Here is an 18,936-nt window from a genome sequence, read left to right as displayed (position 1 = left end):
TTAATGAGATCAATCGCGAAGAATATGTTGATAACGTAACGTTGTACAAGTTTTAAAGTTTAATCGATCGTTTAATCGATCGAATGTTCAACTACTTTCACGATACATTTTCGCGAAGTTGCGATAAAGTTCGTAGCACCTCGGATAATACGGAATTTCGGTTGAACGACACTACTCCGATCACCGAGACTTTGCTGTATCGCAGAAAACGTTTAGAAAAGTTATTGCCAGTCGCAGAGCGTCAATTTTAAACTTTCTACCGCTCGTCGCAATATATATCCACGGCTGACGATGTTTGGCTAGTCTGGCGAGAATCGGTCGAAACGCTTCCATCTGGTTTTTGTTAGAGAAAATAATTCATATGGTCAAACGCGTGATCGTGGTTCCTAACGAGATATGTATCGTTAAAACGAGAAACCAGGCGGTACATCTCGTATCTCGTATGGTGTCGCGTCATGTATGGTCGTTTGCGGATCAGCACTACGATGGAATTCGACGATTCCGCCGGGGCGTGATGTCATTTTCTTCTTGGAAGTTACAATCATTTCTGGTCCGAATGACCTAGCCGTGAAGTATAAGCTCCTCGCTACTCGGAATTATTTTCTCAAAGTCAGCGATTGTTCTTTTTCGCTCGACTTAAGCATTGAATTTTCCAAGGAGAGAGGACATTGATACAACGATCGGTCATTGTCTCTTCAAATCGATGCAATGTGTTCTTGCAATAAAATTCTTCTCAGCGTCTAATAAAATAAAACACAATCTGTTAATCTTCTAATATATTGTTTTATAAGAGCGATGGGCTTTTCGCTTTCGTGTTTGAATTTTTCTACTTCTGTCTTGCTCTAATTTTAGCAGTCGACAAAAGTTTGTTCCATTTGGTTTGGTTTAAGAAAATATTTAACGCGAAATTGCAACGATAAATCATGCGTGTATCAATAATAATATTTTGCGCATTTTGTTCAAGCTTGAGATATCCTTTAGCGATCAAAAATATAATTAGGTCGAAAATGGCTGAAAAAAGACGCAGCCGGATTAAAACTAACATTGTCAAATCGAACCAACGTGTTTAGAACGTAATCGAAAGTTTTTACAAAACTCTGTATCGCGGTGTTTCCATTTTTATTTCAAGGAAAACGCCGACTACGATCTAATTTTAAACGTTGTTTCAGACGTCGTTACGAGGCGATTAATTGTATGGTGAAGTTTTATCAAGTTTCATCCTCCTTGTTAAACAGTATTTAAACCGCACATTCCCGACAGTGTATAAGACAAGGCGAGAGCCAGTCGCTCGTCATTCAATTCGAATCTTCCAGACCAGAGCGTAGACCTTTTTGTTGTTAAGTTTTATTACGCTCTTAGCGTGTCCTGCGTCAGCGAATAATGCAGAGAAATTGGAGAAACAAATACGTAGGATATTGTTCGCCGTGCAATCCTTTTTCTTTTTACTCATTCAGTGTATTACAATTATCGTTTCAATTTTCGTTTAAGCGGATGTTTAAGCAATTTTATATTCTCGCGAACGCAATTAAGCAAGTGGAATCTAAATAGAAATTTGTTCAATCCACCAAGTATCGTGCTGATGAATGCATTGCTTCAAATATTTTATATATATTTTTGCATATTATGTGCAACCTGTAAATTTTTGAAATCTAAAAGTTCCCAAAAAGTGTATAAACATTGTGATCTAATTATAAGTAAATTAGGCTGGCGTATTACAACAGCGCGGGGAATGATCTCAAGTTACTTAACAGTTGGCTTTCGTGTGACCGAATGTTCTATTTGAACCGAATCTACTGTGTAGCCTTAGATTTTAGGAGTAGCGTCCTTTTAGTCGGCGTATGTGCCTTGTATCGTCCAACAATTGGGAGTTCACGGGTTCTATAAACATATATAATTGATAGGCGATTGAATTTGCAAATAAAAATAAATATACATGAAATTTTATTATGCATATATGTAAATATTAACCTTAGAGAACACACATTGGGCTTGAGATAGTATCTATGATAATAATGTTTTATGTTCTGAAATATGTATATATTTCTCTAATTATAATTTTTTTTTACTAAAATACCTTGAACCGTTGATACCGATAAAAAATATTCCTTGGCATCTTGACGATTAGCTTCCACGTGAAAACTGATAAAATAATAATCGAACCGAGGAGACGGGGATAATAGACCTGTCCGGGTTAGATACAGTTTTAATGGAAAACCGAACTCATTGTTAGTAAATGGCAATGGAATTTAATTCTATCGCCGCGGGTCACGACAAAGGCAATCTTTTAAAAAGTAACGATCATAATTGGGATTTTATAGCGAGTTCTCTCTATTTCAATTGCTGCAATATATTTTAACTGATAAAAGATTGAACGATATGGTGTACACAAAAGCAGAGTAGAATGAATTGTTCGATCGAAATCCTTGCGAAAAGAAAAAAAAATAATTGAAAATGGAATTAAAATGGTGGTTTAGAGAGGTGGGAAAATGTCATGGAAAACGACAGTCGACACAAACGTAGATACTAATTTTCGAAAATCAGCGAGTTGGTTACATAATCCAAATTTGTTTCAAGATTTCATAATCTTCCCGCCCTTTTCTCGCTACGTATCGTCGCTATTGGTAACATTTTGCTTGGTGGAGTTCCAACATAAACCCAAAAAACCAATGTACAAGTGTCGGTAACGGGAATAGACAAAGCCCGTGTTGGTCGCCGTGTTTTTCACGAATCCCAACGAGAAAAACGTAGGCGAATCGATCGATCGCTCTCTCTCGGTCAGGATATTTTATCGTACGATGTGTGAGAGCAACGCTCTGGACGCCTACGAAAGTGCAATAACGATGATTTGGGACAACTACTGGCCGAGAATTCAACACGGACGCAAAAACAACTTGCCAAGCAGTTGGGAGTAACACGAGACACCATTTCAAATCGCCTACACGAGATGGGAACGATTCGGCAAGAAGGAAGGTGGGTGTTCTGTGAAATTGCTGCACGATACCGCCAAATCACACGTTGCTTCTGATAAAAAGACATCGCACTGAGTCTTGGATGAGGAACTACGTAACATACGACATGTTCACCTGACGTTTCTTCGTCGGACTGTTACGACCTGTTTCTGTCGATGCAGCACGGTTCGTCGGATATGCACCTTCGTTCGACCGATGAAGCGCAGAAGAAACGGCTGGACAACTTGATCCTGGCAAAAGACACGGCATTCCTTCCAAGTGGAATTCATCGACTGCCTGATAGATGGCTTCATAGAATCGCTTTATTTCATAGAAGATAATAGCTATTATTCCGAGCAAAATACCCGCCTCGTCATTTTTTAAAATAAACCTTGGATTTCCGCGAGGAACTCGGGTTATTCGTTCGTATACCTAATACATTACACGAACAAGATTTCAAATTACAGATCATTTTAGGGCGCAAAGGGTGACCCTTAAGTGGGCTAATTGCCTAATAGCACGAAAAACACAGTCTCCTCGTGTGATGGTCGTATCGCAACAGGAAGCGGAAGGGACTGCCGTTGGCCTGTGTCTATATACTGACACGTGTATACGTGTTTATGTATTGTATGCTAGGTACCTCAATCACGAAATTATCGTTATCGCTATCAGTTGGTTCATTCGGGAAGTCCCAGCAGACGGTGAAGGAAAGTGTCTGGAGTGATAAGAGAGTCCTTATGCTCAATTGCCGTTGAAAAAGATGAAGCGATAGGAAAGTAGTCGTGTTGACCAAGTAGATTAAGAACCTACTATATATAGGTGTAAATTTATCTAGAATAAATCAACTGATCGAAGTATCGGACCGTTTATTTATTTATATATATGTATATAATATGTGTATTCTGTATGTGTAATACAAACTTTCGAGGAAAGGAAATACGATCAAGTTCTTTTTGACTTTTCTTTCGAATACTTCAACGTATGTTGCAGATTGTCATTCAACGACATACGAGAGTCTGAGATACGTATCAGACGTTATATACCGAAATGAACTTCTTTTCGTACTTCTTCAAGCGTCGGTCTTACCATATCTGTGTAAGTTTCGACCCTCTAACGTAACGATTTGCTTGAAAATATTTGTTTTCTTACGACGAAAAAAAATTGTTTTTACAAGTAAAGTGATGCATCTTCGCAGTATGTATTAAACGCATCTGCAATGCCTACTTGGACGCTCTTGTAGTAGATATACGTATACATTATAAATACTTTGTGCATCTTTCCTTCGTCGTTCGCTGAAGAATGTTGCAAGTTTATATTGATCCTTTACGTAGTAAAAATACTTCATCGGCTAGTGATAATTTATTTTCATCGGAAAATTACACGAACCACGCAAAATGTAAGACACGACATTTCACGAGCAGTTGAACGCATATCGCCGCATTCATAAAATATTTTTAAAATATTAATATTTAATCTTCCGCTATCTTTTTTTTTTTTTTTCTTAAATTACGATCACGAAGGAAAACCTGAATCGTTACAATTTTGTAATCCGTGTTGCACACGTTCGCATTACATAAGCACGACGTTGCATATTGACAAATCAGGCCAGTTATGGCTCGGCTTAATTAAGTTAATTAATTGTCGATTGCATTTCATCCCGTAGTAGGCGGCCGTATTTTTATAGAGACCAGATTAAACATTAGTTTATCAGCGTGATAATCGTTCTTAACACTGTACAAATAATTTAAAAAGAAATCAGTGGGTTATAGGTTGACCTGGGTTAATTTCGTTTGAAGCTATTATAAAATAATTGTCGATTAATCGGTTAATGTATGAAACGTTGCACTTTATTCTCGTCTTCGATCGACGAAAAATGTAATGAATGCAGTCGCTGTTGTTGAAAAATTATTCACAGAAGGAAAATGTGTAAATTGTATTGTTACATAATATCGAACGTAAATTGTTATATACCTTGAAAAGTATAGCCGAGCGGCAGAGTTATATGTGTAGGATAAGAACGTTCAGAATGTTAACCTTGACGGCATGTTTCAAAGTCATCGGGATCGGCGAGGGGTCCCCTATTCTGCATAATTACCAATATTTTACGATAGTAATGAATAATACATATATTCATGAAACAGGATATGGTTGATTGCAACTAACGCAACACTTTAAGGATCTATTATCACGATCGTTTTATTGAAATGTAATTTCGGCCTGTCTGCGCTTGTAAATTAAGTACTCGGTGCCTGTACGTCTAAGTCATCATGTATTTCATGTATTTATAGAGAGTTTAAAGCTACAAACGCGCGTCCTTCTTTTTACTTGAATTCATAACAATTCGCGGTCTAGTCGTCATTGCCAGTTTTTACCAAAATGTTTGTCAGGTTTCTAATAGCATTTGACGCAGTTGAATTTTTATATAGAGATGTTGCCTCAAAGTTCAAGATTATTACGATTCGTAACGTTATGTCGATAATGTAATAAAATTAACGCACGACGTTACGTTTCAAATATTCTTTTATACATCTCTTACGTATCTGCATGGAAACTCGCAATCCTGTTTGGTTATCACGATCCTCCTGAAAACGAATGACAGTTGCAATATGAATAAAGAGGAAACGACCGCGCCAGATGCGAGACAATAAATGGCACTTGCGCTTTAAGAAAAAACCTCTCCTGTCCTTATAAACTTTCCATCGTCCAACAGTTTTGAATAAACTGCGGACTTTTTATACAAATTTACATCTTTATGGACACGATCGTTAAAGAAATGAAACTTCTCTAATAAGCAGTATTCCTTTAACGTTTTATACTTGTATACTTTTGCGCATCATATGCGTTCTACGGAACTTGCGGCGAGTTCGGTTCTCCTGGAGGTTCCCAACTACCTCGTGTATCTCACCAGATATCCATCCGTGTAATCTTTGTCTATTTTGTTGTCTCGCGAGTAACCCGGGTATCTGGTCGATCGGAGGTCTGAGTCAGGCCATCCGAATGTACGTGCGCGTCGACTTCGTCGGACACGACTCAATCGGGTTGCCGCATATCCCAACTTTTTAACATAATACAGAGACTACGGAGCCAAGACTCGGCAGGATTAAAGTATAGCGAAAACGTTCCCTGCTGGTACGACTTGGTAGCAAACAGCTGCGTGGCAGGAGTCGAGGGTAGTAGGAACGCGAAAGAATTTCCTGGAAGAAACGAACGGTTCGAAAATAATCCAAGTTTTCCTCTCAAATTATTTTTGTAAAGCGACAACCAGAATTGCCGTAGGTCGGGTGGATCTGTATACTACCATACGTATACCACACGACGACTTGGCCACACCATATCTTATCTATGTAAGGAGGTGACGTCATATACGACCAATGCGACGCTACGACAGATTAGTATCATCTATCCACCAGATGTTTGAAGCGACTATCGCAACCACCAAAATTAGTGCCGCTTCTGGCTAAATAAATCTCAGATTATCATTTTTATTTAACCATAGTCACTCGTGCAATTATTTTGGATATATTTATCTCTTCAATTCTTTCGGATCTATTCTTTCAGATTCGTATTTCTTTTGATCTCCATTCATCCCCCCCCCCACACACACACAGCTATACGTATAAGTCATACACATAAAAAGCTACTCAAAATCTGTACGGATTACGTCTATGTATGTATGTTTGTATTTGTATTAATCTCAGACTCGACCTGGAATTAAATCTTCGAAGTAATCAACGTAATTACTCTTATTTTATATTAAAAAAAAAAACTCGAGCGAATCGTTAGCAAGATGACATTGTCCCTGTCTTTTTCCACTTGTTCTCCTCGCGTTTCAGTTCCTTTTTTATCACTTTCTTTTCTAACATTTTATATCCTTGTCGCTGTTATCCATCAGCTCCTGAACCGAGCTGTTTTCTCTCGTTACTTGGCGTATTGTCATCACCCGTCATGCAGATTCTCCTTATGTATATCCTGCACGTCCTTCGCTCTTGATTCATCCAACGTCTACCAGTCTTCCATTCGTTCCCTAATTGGAAGCCTCGCCAACATCTTTAGTTCCTCTGCTTTACTTTCCTCCGGTAGGTGCTTTGGTGCCCGAATCCTATATTTTGCTCCAATTTCTTTCCCACTTCCTTTACAGAAACTTTTTCCTGATTTCCTTTCATGATTTCGTTCGCTCGTAAAAGTTGGCGGCCTGTTAAAGCGTTTAGGATTTCCTTGCTTCTTTCTCTCTTTTTTCACGCGCTAGGAATGCTTATCTCCCACCAATTGGCCTCATATTTCAAGGATTAAATTTCATACTCGCAGTTCTCTCGCATCATCTGTTTCATTGCATCACTCGAGCGAAGCGAATTTGCAAATTTAGAACTCGTTACACACATGTTTCCCTTGCTATCGGCTTTTTAGCTTACGAAACGTGGCACATTCTACAAACGTAGAATCTTTTTAATTGAGATCGGCGTTACTTTGTCTTGTTTTTTCTTTTTTTTTTTTATTGCTACGTTCATCTTTGTTTTTTATTTCCAGTGCAATGTTCGTAATTGAGATTACGTAATAAACACTTAAACGCTTATTATATTCACATTAGACCATGTCAAACGTCGCGTCAATTGCTACCGTTATTTTTACCTCTTTGTTTTATTTTTAGTGGAATTTTCTGAATTGAAGTTATATTTTCGTTTCATTCGTCTTCTTCTTTTAACACGCAACATTTTTTTCTTATCCTTGTTGACCGGTTAATTGTATTTCCGGATTTATTGTATTACGCATTGTCGAGATGCAGTAACTTCGACTCGATAACATTGATTTGCGCAATGATGAAGAAATTAGTTCGACGGTTCGTGCAATCTGATGATCCACGTCGACGCCGGTTAACGAATTACAAACACGTAATTTGCGTAAACGTTTAATCTTGCGTTTCCTCTCCAATCTTTCACTACGTCATTGACTTGACAGTTCTATGGCCTGATGCAATTTATAACGAACACTTTTCTTTTTCAATTTTTCCCATCGGCCACTTTGCGCTATTCTTGCTCGCGCACCTGCAGGTTTTACGAGCTCGCGTCACTCGCTCACGTCATTAGCTCGCTCTCAGGCCTCCGTTTTCTTTTCTCATTTTTATTCTCACTTTCGCATAGCAAACAGACTATGTATGGATTTATTGCTCTCGTGATATCGCTATCACGAATAAATATAAATTGTTTTTCACGACGCAATATTCGGTTAGGTGTTCTTCGTTTGATTTAAAAAATAGTTTTGTTTCGATTACTTCCACCTCGTCGGATATACGTGCCACGTATTCGGTTTAAATATACCTTCATCCACGCGATATTAATTAATTACGAAGTCGATGTTATATATCGATAGATATATTTACGAGCCTTTTCCCAGCTATCGAAAATCGTTTGGATCTCCTTGCGAACGAAAAATTCTCCCAAGACATTTAAGAGCGTCTGTCAAGCAAGAAAATGATATTAGAACTTGTGCCAGATGTGACGGGAAACTGGAAAAGAAAGGAGAGCTAGGATGAAAAAGTTGGGCTGTCAAATTTAACCCTGCGTTACATTTGATCTTTGTTCTTTGCATATTCTGACTCAGCTGCTACAGAATAATTATTCAGCGACGTATATCGACGTACTAATTGTACAGAAATTCTGCTGATAAGTCGATGGACGTTTGGAATCGAGAAAATCCGACCAGCGGATTATCGCTAGGCGAGAACAATAGTCGACGACGCGCTCGCCAAGTTATATCCGTATATGTATATACTCGGTGTTACGAACGAGCTGCACTCGGTCTAGAAACAGAATCAACGTAAAATACCCGAGTTTGAAGTAATTACGAAGCGCGAGGAGCAGATCGGAGATAATCAGAGATATTGTTAGTTGAAGGACGTAAATAGACGAGACTTTCCTGTATCGCACCTGTTTGCTTGGATAATTTGGAATGGGAACTTGGAATATTAAATTACAGTATCGTCCGATTTCATTGGTCAGAAAAAATATCAAATCGAAATACAACCGAACAATGACGCTCTGATTAAAATAAAATTGCATTCTAGGCACTCGAATAATTTCAAATATTTCGTTGGCGTATTAATCGACAAGAGCAAAACCCGATTGAAAGCCATTATAGCGTATGCATGACGTGTAAAGTTGGTGAATGCGTCGTTAGTCGCTGTTCGCAGGAAGCAACGATCGTGTGATATTTGGCGTTTTCTCGATTCCAAATTTAAATCGAATTGCCAGCAAAATGTCTGAAAAATTGTTTCGTTTGATGGCTCGAATGAATGCGAAGAAAACGAAGATCAAGCGTAACGCGTGACTAACGCAAATTTCTGATAAACGGTATCAAGGAGAATGACCCAAGGAGGTGGAAAAGTGGCCACTTTTTAAACATTCTCCTTTCGTTTCGATATTTCATCGATCGAGGTCAAGGCGGTACTTGTTGAATCACTGTACGGTTGACCTGTAGGTTAGTCACTGCGTTGCAGCAGATTGAGTTGTACGTTATTGATTTTCCTTTAGTTTCATCAAATGGTGTAATATGTAATTTAAATACGGAGCTCCGTTCAGTGAATTATACACCAGAAAGGTAAAAGAAAGGTATGTTCGCGATTCGTGCAAATATTTGAATGATAAAATTTGCAAACGATCGAATGCGATGTTTGAAGAAAATCCTTAGAATTTGCAAATTATTCATTCACCGTCTCCCTGTGGCAAATAAATTTATGAAAATAATATTTCTTTTTGAAATAGCGAGTAACAATTATGTAGCTCGTAAAAATGTTAACTGCATGAAAAATGGCGTTGACAAGTTTGCCTCCCGAAAGGCTGGTGTATGGCTCTTAAAATAATTTAAGGCTGCCCGTGATTAGAGTTGAAACGCGACGTGTATTTTCCCGTTTCGTTTTTTCAATTGCTCGTTTAAAGAAGTTGCAGCGGTATTCTCTATGTACGTAGAAAGAAGCCGTATAAATATTATCGTGTCACCCTAGAATCGCAATATTGTCAAATGACTGTGCAACGAATTGAAACGTCGATCACGCCTCGTTGAAGTCGTCTCTCCTTGTCATCAACAGGTTTCCTTGACACGTCACTTATTCTATTTTATCTTATCGTGCCGGTGACAAATATTTTCTTGCTTTGTACACTCTTTATTGCAGGTATTTGTATGGAATGATCGCCCAGAAATAATTTTCTGTTATTTTCTGAAACCATCTGCTTACCTTAGTGACTATGTACAATTATGCGAAATCCAAAGATATATAAATACATAGAACGCGCACGATAAGCGGAAGCATATGAAATATACAAAGTATAGCTGTTCTCTTTATGATATTTAATAGGTAAAAGTGCAGTTTATTTTTCAGCTTCCCAGCCATAGAAGGAATTCGATTTACAATTATTTCTCTTACTGCCTCGCGTTCTCACCTAATCGTCTCACACGCACAAACTCATTTCGCTCCAATTTCGCTATTACGTATCCTATCATTTATCATCTATTGAACTATAAACTATTAGTAGTAATAGTAGTAGTAGAAGAAAGTAGACATGGAATGCCACGCTATTTTTCGAATGAAGAAAAAGAGCGAAGAAAGATTTCTGTAGGTAACTACATCGTATACTTACGCTCAACTTAGGATCATTTTTGTACGTCTGACGCTACGAACGATTTCCAATAGCGAAGTAACATTAGAGAGACTAAAATTGTACTTAATATGGAACGAGTACAAAAATATGGAATACTAACGTTAGGTGCTATATTTTTATAGAAAACAAACAAAAGATAGTTCTAGTCTCTTTACTTTATTCTTCCGTGGTAATAAAGTCACATTTTAAAAGAACTGTATCATAAAATAGATATTTGCAGTAGTCGCAAATCCAGATATCGAATTCGGTAGCCATACACTGGTGACCACTTGAAAGTGCTTTGCTGTTTCCAGGCAGCCCATTTTCTTTTCTCGAATCGTTTTTATGACTCGAGCCATCGTTTCGCCGTTTTCCTTTTTTGCCGATTCCGCTTCCTGCTGAAAGGGGACATCCTGGTATCTTATAAATAAAACAACCTACAAAAAGAAAGTAATGCAAACACGGAATATTGCATAATTCGACCACTACTGGATGTGCATATTTGAAATTTTAAATAGTTGAAAACGCGATATTCAGCTCGTAGATACTCGTCAGCAACGAGACAACGCACAAACGAGTATAGTAAAATAATAAAAAAAGAAAGAACACGTCAAACTGACACCGTCGAGTAAAACGATCCTGCTACGACTGACGCACGCTCGGCCGATTTATTTGGCAAATTCATCGAGAATCTTTCTGTAACAGTTATCTAATACATTTACTAAAATGTAGACCAGCATTATTGCATAATACAAAAGCTAAACGCTATATATAGTTCGGAACGAGAGAAAAACATTTAACCCATTTCTTTAATGAAAAACTAAAAATTTACATATTCATGATTTTGGTATAAAAGAGACGATATGTTGACGTTATTTAGAAAACGTTGAATACGTATCTGCAGTATATTTGTATAATATCGTCCAGTGGTGGACAAAAGAAAGTTTATGAAATATAAGCGCGGCCTCGGACCATCCATATAAATTGTCAATATTTCAAGGTTCTCGACTAAAAGGATCAACATGCATCGTCAATATTTATTGAAAAGCCGCATTTTCGTTGATAACCTTGAAATATCGATAATGGAACGAGAATCCGTTTAAATTGCGATAAGAATCGTGGCCATGAATCCCAAAACAGCGCGACAATTCCACCGATCGGTATTTCGAGAAAATCGAGATCTGTCTTGTTCATCTTCTTTCGTTCGTTATTGATTTCGTCGATTTCTGCTTTCAGCCTCAATTTTACGTACAATCTTCGATCATGTGCTTCGTAGGAAGCTGCGCAAAATCGTAAACTCGTGCTATTTTCGAGATTATTGAATAATTTATTACCTTATTTATTACCCTTAGCCAATTTATTGGAAAAAGTAGTATTGAACCAAAAGAAATGTGTATTCGCTGTGCCAAATTTTACTGTCCGAGTAGTTATCATTCGTAGATCTTTCACTAGATCCACATTTCTGTAGCAAGTTTTCATGGACGATGATTTAGATTCACCGATGACAATTACAACTTCTTTGTATCCTGGCACCTTGCACCGAACGGATCTCATTATTGTGATCCCGTTTTATGCACCGAAGGTTGAAATCCATGTTTCCTTCGAATTGGAACGACTGCGTGATTAGTTGACGCTTGGACGTGCTTGCAGTTGTAATATCCTTTCTGTATTCAAAAACCGCGCCTTTCAAGGATTTGTGATAGTTTATACATCACTGTCGTTGGAAAACATGGGAAGGATGAAATTTTGCATTGTTTAAAATGTTAATAGCCAGATCCCAGCTAGATCCGAGTAAACTGAAAACAGCTCTGTCAATAGCTCGTATAGTGTCAGCTAATATAGCGTGCTGGCAAGACACCATATTTTTCCGAAACAGATTTACATTCAATAAGAGCGACGAGTAAATATATTACAGAACGGACGACTGTTGCGAATATGCTAAAAAATAAAATGTATGAAAGTTGCTAAAGTTCATACGGTATCGATTTCAAACCTTCTTCTATTCGCCACTGTATTTAAAGTGCCTCGGTATCTTTGATGAAAAGCGCCAATTGTGAAATATTAAATAGTAATCTAACAATGAGACGGAGTAATGGAAACGGCTCGTTAATTTGGAAATTTCTTCGTTAATATATGTGATACAGTTTGCATTCTCCTCTAAATAGGATTATACAGATCTTGAGCGATATTTAATTCGTATCGTATCGTTCTTCGTGTAATTTTCGTATTTTTTCAAGCTCCACTAGTGAAGTCGGAAGAGAAAATTTGCTCCTAACTTTGTTCCGCAAGATAAACCATAATGCTACGTATGCTTGGATAGGAAAATTCCAGATTTTTGTTACCGATGTACCAGCTGGATGGGCGTTAGCAATTTGGCCTCTTTCAAAGCCTGTAGAGCTAGGTTTACGCTAGTTGATTATAAAAACGCTGTTTGCATTATTCCGGTTGCGATCCACTGCTGGATAGGATCAGTGGTCTGGAATGCTTTTGGAGTAACGTAGACCCGTTTTAAGATCCGACATATAGTACAATGAATGCAACAGTACGGTGCTAATAAATAAACTAAAGTTCGTAAACGATCGCGTAGCGTATATTAATCGGAATTTGAACAACTTGCCGACCAAACATTTTCAGCTACACACTAAGCAGAACGTGCATGACATGTAAGGCGTGCTTTCCTTATTTCGTTCAACGAATATACGTATGTAAAAAAATGGCATTGAAACGTATCGAATTGCAATCAGAGAAACTAACTAAATTATTACGTCTTTTAGGCGGTGAACATTTTCACGCCATTTCGATTGTGCGCGCGCGTGTGTATAGATGTCCACTTCGCCGGAAGTTTCGCTTCGTTGCACCGTTTCCGGTTATCCGTAGGTATCTGAAAATAAATTTATGCTACACGGAGCGTCGTTTCTTAGCTTTTCCAACTGCATATTTATGCTATTGTACCATTCTTGTTCAAGAGACAGGATCGGAGTTTATGTTACTTGGTTGAATTCCAAGCAGATACGACTTCAATTTTTGCTACGTCTATGAGCATTTTCTTTCTCAACTCGAGGCACCTTGCGATACATTCTCACGATTGTCGTAGAAATGGAAAATTTCGAACATTTAGATTAAATAAACGAACGCGTAGAACTCTCTCAATTATTAGAACTATTTCTACGACTTCCTTCGCGGTTTTTCTTCACATTTCGACAACCATGCATTGTACTCGATATTTCTTCATTATACAGGCTGTCTCGGCTAAACGAGATCACCCAAGTATCTGTCCCATCTACAATTGTATGAAAAACATAGGAACGGGGGCAGCAGATGAGTATCAGTGACTATAATTACACGTATTCTATAGATAAATAAATATTTAAATAGTACTTATATGCTTAACGCGTTCAACGCGGAAGGATCTCTACGATCTCTACGTTCCATATTGAAAAGATTGAGAACAAGTTTGTTCGCTTGGTTGCCTTTGAAAAATGGCTAAAACGTGGGTCGAATTGTCGAAAAATATATAAATATCGATGCACGCATCGCACGACTTCCCACCGAACGTATCAACTCGGTACAGTTATTCCAGTCAGTGCTGTTAATTAGTGGATGATTTACTCGGTTAAGGAATTGGTCCAGTTTCGTATAAATCTATAGGCAAATGGTGCAAATGATCTACTTCTTTTGGGAATCTTAAACTGTTTTTATATCGCGTTCTGCCAGTTGGAAATGACATTTTTATTCTGACGCTCAATGGAGGCGTTTGTACTTGTTCAGTCGGTCGTGGAAAGTATCTTTGTCACCGGTCGTCGTCTTTACCGAGAAATTATATTCGCAGAAGTACAAGTTGGGCTATACGTTGCGACTTGCTGCGAGATAAATCTTCCAAGACTAGCGCGATACGTAACTTGGCTTTAATTGGTCGTTGATCCGCGTTGAAATACTTTGTTAGACGTAGCGAATGAGTGAAATACGTTCTACTATCTTCGAAGATTATTTATCTGCACTTAGAATGTGATTTACTTCTACAAATTGTATTTGCTTTCTGGTTTTCCTATCTCCCTTACGCTTAGGAAAACATAGTGCGTGCGATTCAACGGAACTCTTATCAATATTTGTAGTAGATTTTACTGTTATACTATGCTCTTCCATTTATATATTTATACGTTTTGATATAATATCGTCTATGGGGATAAAGAAAATTTTAAAACTACGTACAGTGGCCCACGAAGGTATTCGAACATTTTCACGAATATGCAAAAGTCTTTGAAATTTCTATAGTCTTGCAATGAGACACGGCTATCGTAATTATAATAGCAAGATACGAAATCGATGCGAAATTGCATTCAGAGATACGAGAAATTGATTGCAAACACACGCTTGGTGAAAAATTGGCATACAGCATGAATAGCCGTCTGAAACACGCAATTAGCGTTAAAGATGGTGCAACTAAATGCAGCGAATAATCGAGTGACCAAATACTTTGCTAGTCTCTGTGAAATATGTGTTTGTAACGAATCTCTTGTAACTTGAAAACTGTGTTTTCAGACACGTGTCAAATTTTACAAATATAGTCAATATGTTCGTGTCAATGCCAATGAAGTTTTAAAATGTTTCGCATAACATATACGTAAAAAGTTTCTAGTTAAATTTTAACCGATCGCCGTATTTGAAATATTTCAACGACTGTGCGATCGCTTTTATTTTCAACTCGAAGTAACGCAGACTTTATTTTTTATTTACAGGTGAGTCCTGCACTGTTGTTGAGAGGTGTTGCTTGGAAACGATAAGTTTGTGAGAGCCTATATGCGAGATCTACAAAGCTTATGCATTGAGGGTAAAGTATTCTGTTTGTATGTTTACATACGTATATTAAAAACGTGCCGTGTTACAAATCAATAAACGTCTGTTTTACGTCTGCCAGTGTAAACAACACGAATGCCATTTTCACGCGAAAGAGTATGGGAAAGAACACGAAAATCTGCGTTGAGAACAGCATTACCGCAGAACTCTGTTTGTACGAATCTGTTGCGAGACAAGTAGATTGTACGATCGTTTATACAATAACCATTTTTCGTTCAGTTAGTGGGAATTTGTGTCGCTTCGCATTCATAGAAGAAGATTCCTCGACAATGTTGCAAACTCGTATCGGCTGCGAAGCACGAGAGTAATAAGGGTCACGTAAGGGCGTTCGTATAAATGGATCTTGTAAAAATACTAAACACTAATTTATTTGATTTCGAGTAAAATAGAGAGAATGCAGCGGTGCTATAACCTCGCCATTTTTTAGAATTTCAAAGTAATAAAATAAGTTGAAGAGAAGAAAATGCGATTGAGAAAATTAGCTACATCTAAGGAAGAGAAAATATGTGCACGTATGCATATATGTATGCACACTAATTCTACTTAGCATCATACTGCGATGATGCGATGATCCACGTACAACTGATCTTACGTCAACGGCGACAATACGAATAATAGTCTACCCGATCGTCTTCTAGCAACGACGATTCGCATTTCTCCTCAGAGGCTTTTCGTTGATCATCAAATTTGTTACAAAGCACTACATAAGCGAACAGGTACATCTTTTTGATGAAATTTTCGTACAATTACCTTACGTTTCAATATCTTGTAATTTAGGTAATTTGCTGACGAGTTATTCAACGTTGTTAACGAACGGTGGAAACGAGCAAGCGATTAATCCTGTTATGCCGTCGTGATAACGAAGCGTGCATTCGTACTGATAGGTATCGGCAGACGATAACGTTGCGTTTCGGTTGACCATTCGCGAATGAGAGTTGGGCGAGAGAGGATATTTCGTCGAGTAAAAAGTAACAGCCTCGGCGTGCACACGCGGACGTTTTATTACGTCAAGCATACGTGCATAGCATATCGCGCAAAGGCGGCTTACTCTCTCGAGCCAGCCATCAATTATTCGATGTGCGCTGCCTTCTCCGGCCGCGTCACTCGCCATGAACGCTTCTTACTCCTCTTAATCACCGTGTAGGGTAGGTCAGTGCACCTGGCGAAGATTTTACGGCCTTGCTCGACGTGCCGTTTAATCGCTGCTGTACTTTACGCGCACCCCAGACACTGCAACTCAGACGATCGATTAATCTCGTAACTAACGCCATGCAGCATCCTCTGCCTAGCCAACGATCCGATGCGAAACGAACTAAGCCTAGTCGAGCCAAACAAATCCACCGTTTTCCATACCACGGCGATATTAATCGACCTGTGAGTCTCTCGCTTTGTGTCGTTTAATCTTTAATCCAACGCACGATATCCCGTAAATCAGCCCATGAATCGTTAACAAACGTGTTTGTAGTTTCGAGCAGAAAAATCTGGGAACAATTTTAGCGCTGTAGTTGATGCATAAATGGTGCGATCTAGGAAACTGATTTGGGCCACGGGTAATTTAAACTTTTACTCAAAGATATACCTATATTCTACGAAAATCTAATTTGTCTTGCGTCGTATTTTGTAAGCTTTGCTTCTTTTTTTTGTTTTTTTCTAGCAAAGATAAATGCTAATCGCGGTATATTTCAACGATACGTTAACGCGACAAAAGAATTTGTAAAGCTGCTTTTACCGATTAATTTTCATGTAAAAGGCATACGTACGTACACTCTCGTGATTTTCTCGTTTTCAGTGGTGGAATTCTGGAGCGCATTTCACAACCGTTTAATTCGATCGACCAATTGATTCTCGCTCGTTGTCGATATATTCATCGTAGAACGGTAACGCGTCTTGTCTGGATCAAACCACATTTTCTTAGTCGGAGAGCTGCGCAAACAAGCAACACAAAGATGAACGCGCGAGAATGTTGATCGGAAATTAAATAGAATGGAGATTCTGTTCATCCGTGGTATAGACGTCTAGGTGATACACAGCTACGCTCATCGATAAGGATAGGTCGTTAAAAAAAGAATAGCCTGGTATAGTTTGACATTTAATTGGGGGCTTCGCCGGCGCTTATTTATGGTGATGCAACTGCAGAGCCTAGAATGCGAGCCATCGATGCTACAGGGCTTGCATGGAGCAAGTAGAGTGGAAGAAATTTCTCTGTGGAACTGAACGATCATGTGGTGCACTCGCGCGAACGATATTCGACCGAAATGCCATGTAACTTTCCACATTTGAATGTCGAATTTTGATATCGCTTTGATTGCATCGGCAAACGAGCGAATCTTCGTCCATCTATGAAAAAATCTATACATAAGGTAAAAGAAACTTGATTTGAAAAGAATTTTGATAAAAATTGTAAATTTCCACGATAAGCGATTCTTGTTCGATTATAGGTGGTAGGTCGTATCGCAGCCTTGCGAGAAATTGTAAGTTGTCGAAAAGAAGCGAAAACCTGTCTTCGAGCGTAATTAAATCAGATTCGTGAACGCTTTTTTCATTTTCAGTTCTTCAGCCTGAGAAACCACGTTCGTCAGATACAGTACAGTGCCACATAAATCGGGAAAAGCGACGTGACTGTTCTCTGGCATCCGAGTTACGATGATAAATGAAAGAGATTTTCATAATTGGTGGACGAGTGATAACTGGAAAATTACATTTTCAAGCTTCTCTCACTTTCCTCGCAAAGCTGCCATGTGTCCAGATAGATCGATTTTACAGCCTCTTGAATCAACGTGAAGTCGTAACGAAGTCGTAACGTAACGTAAATGAAAATATTTGTAATAGCTTACTATACAATACGGGCCACGCGATTAGGACAATTTATAGCTTTCAGACGGTAGGAAATAGAAACGGAATTTCATTAAGGAAAACTAAATAGTCTCGAACGAACCCACTGCTGATGATATTTAGCAGACATCGAATATACTTTTCCTTGCTTTTATTTCCTAACCATCTTATCGTAGATAAGATAGGTTAATTTATTCGCATCGTACGTACCTCCTATCGTGAAGTAATTATCGAGGACAAATTCGTTAGGCTTTTTCGATGAATGTAACAACGAATAGGTGTCCTAATATTTATGGCCTGCAGCGTGGATTTATTTTTATTGGGAAAATTATTGGCCATATCTTTATATGCTGGTATACAGTGGCGGACAGAAAGAAGTTTGTGAAATAAGAAGAGTAAAAGGACAAGGATAATTTTACAAATTAATTTATATTCGATAAGAGTGATAGATATACTGCGTATCGCAAAGTAGGTTACCGTTAACGATATGTCAAACAATTTTTAGTACAACAATTACCAAGATTCGTAGTGTACCAATTTTTAACTTTCTTTTATTCGCTACTGTATATGTAATAGAAAAATGCAGAAGCTTTTAGCTTCGTTACAGTGATATTTAAAATAGAAAACTAGAAAATGCGTGTTTGTGCGCGGTAGTTGGAAAGTAATTTCATAAT

General features: G+C 38.2%; 2 protein-coding genes across 7 annotated transcripts in view; one reads left to right on the top strand and one right to left on the bottom strand.

Moving 5' to 3' along the window:
- Window positions 1-18,936, top strand: part of LOC122572061 (brain tumor protein) — a 168,539-nt gene that overhangs the window by 96,736 nt on the left and 52,867 nt on the right. For 2 of the 6 annotated variants that reach the window (XM_043736591.1, XM_043736592.1), the window contains exon 2: window positions 15,313-15,404. The exons of the other annotated variants lie outside the window; for them this stretch is intronic. The gene's annotated coding sequence lies outside the window, so the exon portion shown is untranslated. The remainder of the gene's footprint in view (window positions 1-15,312; window positions 15,405-18,936) is intronic. 6 annotated transcript variants of the gene reach the window in all.
- The window catches only part of LOC122571698 (glycine-rich cell wall structural protein 1-like), a 53,997-nt gene that overhangs the window by 25,210 nt on the left and 9,851 nt on the right, over window positions 1-18,936 (bottom strand). The window lies entirely within an intron of this gene.

The sequence above is a fragment of the Bombus pyrosoma genome, linkage group LG10, assembly GCF_014825855.1.
Source record: "Bombus pyrosoma isolate SC7728 linkage group LG10, ASM1482585v1, whole genome shotgun sequence".
Lineage (NCBI taxonomy): Eukaryota > Metazoa > Arthropoda > Insecta > Hymenoptera > Apidae > Bombus > Bombus pyrosoma.
This window is presented reverse-complemented; position numbering and strand designations above follow the sequence as displayed.